Consider the following 5,646-nt stretch of genomic DNA (forward strand, 5'->3'; position numbering starts at 1 on the left):
CACTAGATTGCAAAATGATTGATCAAATGACCTTTTTTTTCCCACATACTGCCCTTCCCAGAAACCTGTCATTTCAACACACTACARACTCTTCTGATGAAGTCAAATAGCCATGCAATGGATGAAATGCAAATGCTGGAAACCTGAAATTTGTGCTACCTTTTGTGATATGACCCACAAAATGAAGGGCTGGATCTAAACACATAGTGTCTCTCTAGCTGCCCCATCTTCAACAGCTGTGGGAGCCTGTTGTGTGCGAAGGCTCTGATGTTTAGAGGAAAGCCTATTTCCCCTTCCACAGAGAGCTAGACCACAAAGAGTATGTATAAATATATATAAATATACATATAAAAATATATGAATATATACATATGTATAGTAGAGGAGTCCRTCCCACGGTCCCTTGGGCAAAATTCAGTCCTGGGAAAATGCCCTTCTCTTTCTTTCTGTATAGGGCTGGTGTTCCCTGCAAGGGGAAAAACCCTCAGGTGCCTGCACACACGTGAACAGAGACCACAAGGGACATCCTCCTCACGGAAGGGCATCACGGGGGACTTGGACTTGGAAATCTCAGGCATCTACATGCTTGCTGACAGATGCAGAAGCAATGCACTTCAAAGCCTTTGCCCTGACCCCCTTGCAGCAGCCCTCTTGCACCAAACACTGTGCTCCCAGAAAGGGAAGGGCAATGGAGACTTAATCCTGCCTCAGGCAGCATTGAAGGCCTCAGTCACTCATGGAAAAGTGTGTTAACTCAAGGAAAGATGTTTGTAGAAGAGAGGGGCTCCTCAGCAGCTCTCTGCAGCGTCCCAAACACAGGCACGTGAGGGCTGCGGCGAAATCTGCCCCGTCCTCCTTGCATCAGCCAGCCTTCTCATGCGTGAGCTTTCCACCCACCTCTTCCCCTCCCGCGTCCTAGCAGGATGTRGTGGAGGGCACCTGATCCAGGAACAAATCCCCGTGTCTTTTTTCCCTTTGGGAGTGCAGCGCAGTGGAGTTCAGTTATTAATGAGACAGTCCTGAAGGACACTTTAAAATAAATTAAGAGGGCTGTTCCGCTCCTACAGTTGATTGCAGGCATGTCTTTTTTTCAGAGAGTGGAAAAACACTTGGAAAAAATTGTCTAATTTTCCCCTTTTGCCAGATCAGGCCTCTGCGTAATAACAAAAACATGGTGCTTAATGCTCAGTGCTCTCTTTGGGACACTGAGGCTAAGCGAAAGTATGTAAATCTATGGGAGGCCTGAGGTCAGAGCGCAGCTGTCCTGACATGCTATCCTCCCCATTTTACGGCCCCCCTGCCTCCCTTTTAAAGCCTTAGCATCTTAAATGCAGGAGACATGCAGATCGGGAGGTAAGCCCTTTGGGGAACTAAAGCAGCGCAGAATCCTGCGGGTCACCAGTTAAGCATTTCAGCCTAGAGCAGATCTCTCGTAAGCCACTTTTTGGAGATAAGCTTATCTAGACCTGACAGCTGAATTTAACCCTGAACTTTTGATCTCGATTTTTAGCCTCTGCAAGTCTATACATTTCCTTGAAATTATGCACACCAGATTTCAGCTCCCCCACTACAATGGCTCAGCCATTCCCTTAAAAGGGACCTGCACAGTTGTGCATGACAACATCATCCAGTAATGCCCTTGGTTTCACAGCCAGCCCTGGAAGTCAGACAGGCCCCCAGCCGTGGAAAGCCTTCGATTAATGACAGTGGGGCTCCGGCATGAGAGGGGACGGGATTTTACAGTTCCAACGATAACACATTTGAATGTAATATTGTACAGGAGTGGATTATAACCCCAGCACTTTGCTATGCAGGCTTTTGGAAATTTGTTTTCAGTACATAGAAACAGCTAGAAATGCTCTTTCCCGCTGCATGAAAAATRCACTTGGTAATAGTCTTTCTATTGCTGGACAAGCTCACTGCATTTGTGCTGTCAGCACTATGACATACTAGCCAGGAAGGGTTTTGCTAATCAGTTTTTCTAGCATCAAATCAGCGTCTGCTATATATGATCAAGGAAATTGAGGAATCTCAATGTTTTTGCAATATTGCTTAGTTGGCCATGAAATATGGGTGGTTCTGTGAGGAATGGCTTATTTCTCCCTCACTAAGATAAAGCAACTTTGGCTAACGATGAAACATTGCTGCATGATGAAGCCAGCTAATAGCAGCACTCTGATGAGAGCAGATAAACAGCCGTACCCCAGCAGAAGGGAAGGGATGCATAAACAGCTTCTCAAATAAGGCATTATTAATATGCTTGAACTACAGAGGGCAGAAGGAATTTCTTTTCTCCTCTTTCACTCCGAAAGCAATATTCATAAAATATCTAGGTTCCCAAGTTTATCCAAGAAATTAAATTATTAGAAATTTAACTGGATGTTTTCTGGCTTAATTTTTGTTCAGCTAGCATAGATGACTGGTCTTCTGGGGCAACACGGCTGTCTGGAAGTGGCCTGAATAACCCACCATACTGGACAAGGAATGGGTAATAAGGAAGCATTTTAGCAGAGCTTAAGTCCCCCTTTTGGAAATGATTTGGGTCTCAAAGCGTGCGTTTCAGTCCTGACATTGATGTTTGAGCTGTGCAGGCATTCTGTCACTTTTGAAAACACACCTTCATGCAACTAAACAGGTCTTTAGCATTTCGCTGTTTAAGTCTGATATTTGCAGCAGCAACAAAAAGCTCCTGGGGCCAGTGCAAAATGGCACAACTTTGTGGAGTCTGCTGAGATGAAGGGACTTCAGTGGCCAAGGGGCAGCTCCTTCACCCCCAAGGAAGGGCCGGCATCCACACCTTTTCCCAGTGTGCCTGCCCCCCAGCCCACCTCCCGAATGCGGGCGCCCAGCTCGCAGGCGGCGCTGCCTCGCCGAGGTGGCTTCCCTGCTCCTGGTTTGGCAAGAGAGCCGTCGGTAGCAATGAGGACAGGATTTCCTTCCTTCCTCCCTCCCTTCCCACCTCAGCAGTAGCATTTTTAGCCCCCTTTCCAAGCCACCTGGCAGGGACACAGGACAGCTCCGCTCACAGGCAGCTCCTGCTGCCAGCACATCACCCCAGAAAGGAGGCATGAGGAGGGTAAGCGTCATCATAGGGCTGGACAAGGAAAGGGTGTCTCCAGCGCTGGCATTTCAGAGTTTAGGGACCCGACAATCTGGAGGGGCAGAGGCGGCCTTTTGTCGTCGGTGTTGTTGCCCTGCAGTGCATAAAACGCTCAGGCCAGCCACAGGCCCATCTGTTCAGATCCACACAGAAAATTGCAGACCTGTTCCTGGGACCAAAACACATAAGCCCGTTTTATGTAACAGTCCTGCTATATAAGCGGCAGTCAGGGATTTATGCTGTCTTTGAAGTAAATTGCATCCTGGTGCACTATAGCATGAAAGTTAAGATTTACCATTGCTGGGACACTGAAGACCCCAGTGGAAGCAGGAGAATAAATAGTGCCGCACTCTTCCCGCTGGCTTCAGCTGCCCAAACTGACTTCACAGGCCTTCCTCGCCTCCTTCGCCTCCGCTTCGACTCGCAGCGTATCAGGGAAGCAAACTGGTCACAYCTGCATCCGGCTGGGGAGGAACAAATGTGCTGGCTAGGCAGCGAGGAGCTTTTTGAGGGAGGATACCTCAAAGTAAAATGAAAGGCTAGCCATCAAAGGTAGTAAACAGACCAGCAGATGAAAGAGATTCTTTGCTTAGCTTTGGTAAGACTACTAGGTATTAAAAAGAAAGGGGCGGGGGGAAGGTGCAAGAAAACTGGGGTGCCCAGAGAAGCGCATTGTTCCCCCTGCCCTTTTCCTTTGCTCATCCTCCGCCATCAGCAGAGGGGAGGGATCAGTGCACCCCCATGCTGCGACCAGCCCTGTTTGTCTTGGCTCCTCAGGATGCTGCCGTTAGCAGGGCTTCAGTGTGCTGAGATGCTTCATCATTAGCTGGAGGTGCTTGGGCTGGCTGGAGAAGAAATGAACCATCCCCCCCAAAGAAACCCTCGCATTTCGTGGCCAGCTGAGCAAATATTTTGAAATATCCCAGCTCGGCAATTTCAGTGGTCAGATGGAACAAAGACGGAGCTGGTACAAAAGGGCCGAGTTCTTCTCTGGGCTCTCCAGCAACCCCACTGAACTCGGTAGCAGTAACCGGGGACCCAGTGTAGCACAGCATGGAAGCACGTGCATAAGTCCCATGGAAAATCCCTGCGGTTAACAGTTAATCATGTCCAGTTAATCATGACCAGAGGTGGACAAGTGTTCAACTGATTTGCTGAATCATGACATACAGGCAATTACCCTAAATCAGAGCAGTATCCTCCGTTCCCAACAGGCTCCTTTATGCTTTACAAACTCCTGAAGGGAAGGGAAAAAAAAACACAAGCAGCAGCACTGAAGTGTGGGGAGGCTGAAACAGCCAGGTGTTCTCCTGCCTCCTCCCTGGTGCTTCTCCAGCCTCATGAAAACTTCTCGGAGCTCTTTAAATCAAGGCTGCTGAGATTTACAGCTCTAGACCCTCCGGGCAGCTTGCTGAGTTTACTCTGGGTTTCTCCAGGCCAGCTGCACCAAGCCCCTGAGTAAAATGGGCAAGGTTTCACGAAGGCTGAGACTTACGGTCTGGACGGTGTTTGGCTTCCCTCCTTCTTTCTGAATGCAAATACGTGTCTTCCCCTCTTCTGAGCATCGCCACCCCCTTCTAGCACACTCTGCCGAAGAAAAGGCATATTCCCACCCCCTCACTGCCTCAGTGAGAGGTTTCGTGGGGATGGGATGCTATATCGGGAGAGAGGGATTAACATCTGGGCAAAGGAAAATGGGAGTCCCTCCTGTTATGGTTAAACTGCCTTTATAACAGGCTCTCCTGTCGTAGGAACAGCTTTGGCATCCATTTAYAGGATTACAATACTATCGCACATTAAGACGCAGGCTAAGCCCTATTTTTGCATGTGCACAGAGGAAAAGGCAAGGCAAGAGAAGGGCCTGCATATTCTTGTTTAGGAGCCAAAGATTAATGTGCTCAGCAAAGCAAAATTAACCCAAATACCATGATTATGCAGAAGAAAATTCCGCAGGAGAATGTCATTTCACCAGCGATATCCTGCCGTTTTCTGCCGGCAAGAGTTCGAGAGGTGGCATGGTAACAGAGTACATCAGGGCAAGCATTTGACTGGAAGCATTAAATACCTCAGAAAGGTGAATGGCCAAGGTCTTCCTGATAATTAAAATGTGTGCAGTCTTCATAGACCAAGGAAGGGACAGAGCTATTGTTTAAACAGGTAATTAGAGCTGTATTTTAAGCAAACTCAGGGCAGTAACGAGCTCTCTCAGACGGGGAGAGCAGCTCTTTTCCTCCTGGTGACGGCATGAATAACTATTTCCCTGCTGCCTGCTGCTGGGGGACAGCCACGGTGTTCCCAGCCCCACTCCCCAGTGACCGTGTCCATTGGGGAAAAAAAAAGAATTCCTATTTGATTTCACATTTTTCACTCCCTGTCTCTTTCCTTCTGCGTTTAGGTTCAAGAGAATTGGCTGAGCCACTTTTTTTATTACAGCAGCAGGGAGGGGAAAAAAAAAAGGGACCCAGCTGAGCCCCAGGGGAAGACAGGAAATCATGTGAGCCCTCGCGCGCGCGCTCTCTCTCTCTCTCTCTCTCTCTCTCTCTCTC

Source organism: Apteryx rowi, unplaced genomic scaffold, assembly GCF_003343035.1.
Source record: "Apteryx rowi isolate R43461 unplaced genomic scaffold, aptRow1 scaffold_350, whole genome shotgun sequence".
In the NCBI taxonomy this organism is placed as follows: Eukaryota; Metazoa; Chordata; class Aves; order Apterygiformes; family Apterygidae; genus Apteryx; species Apteryx rowi.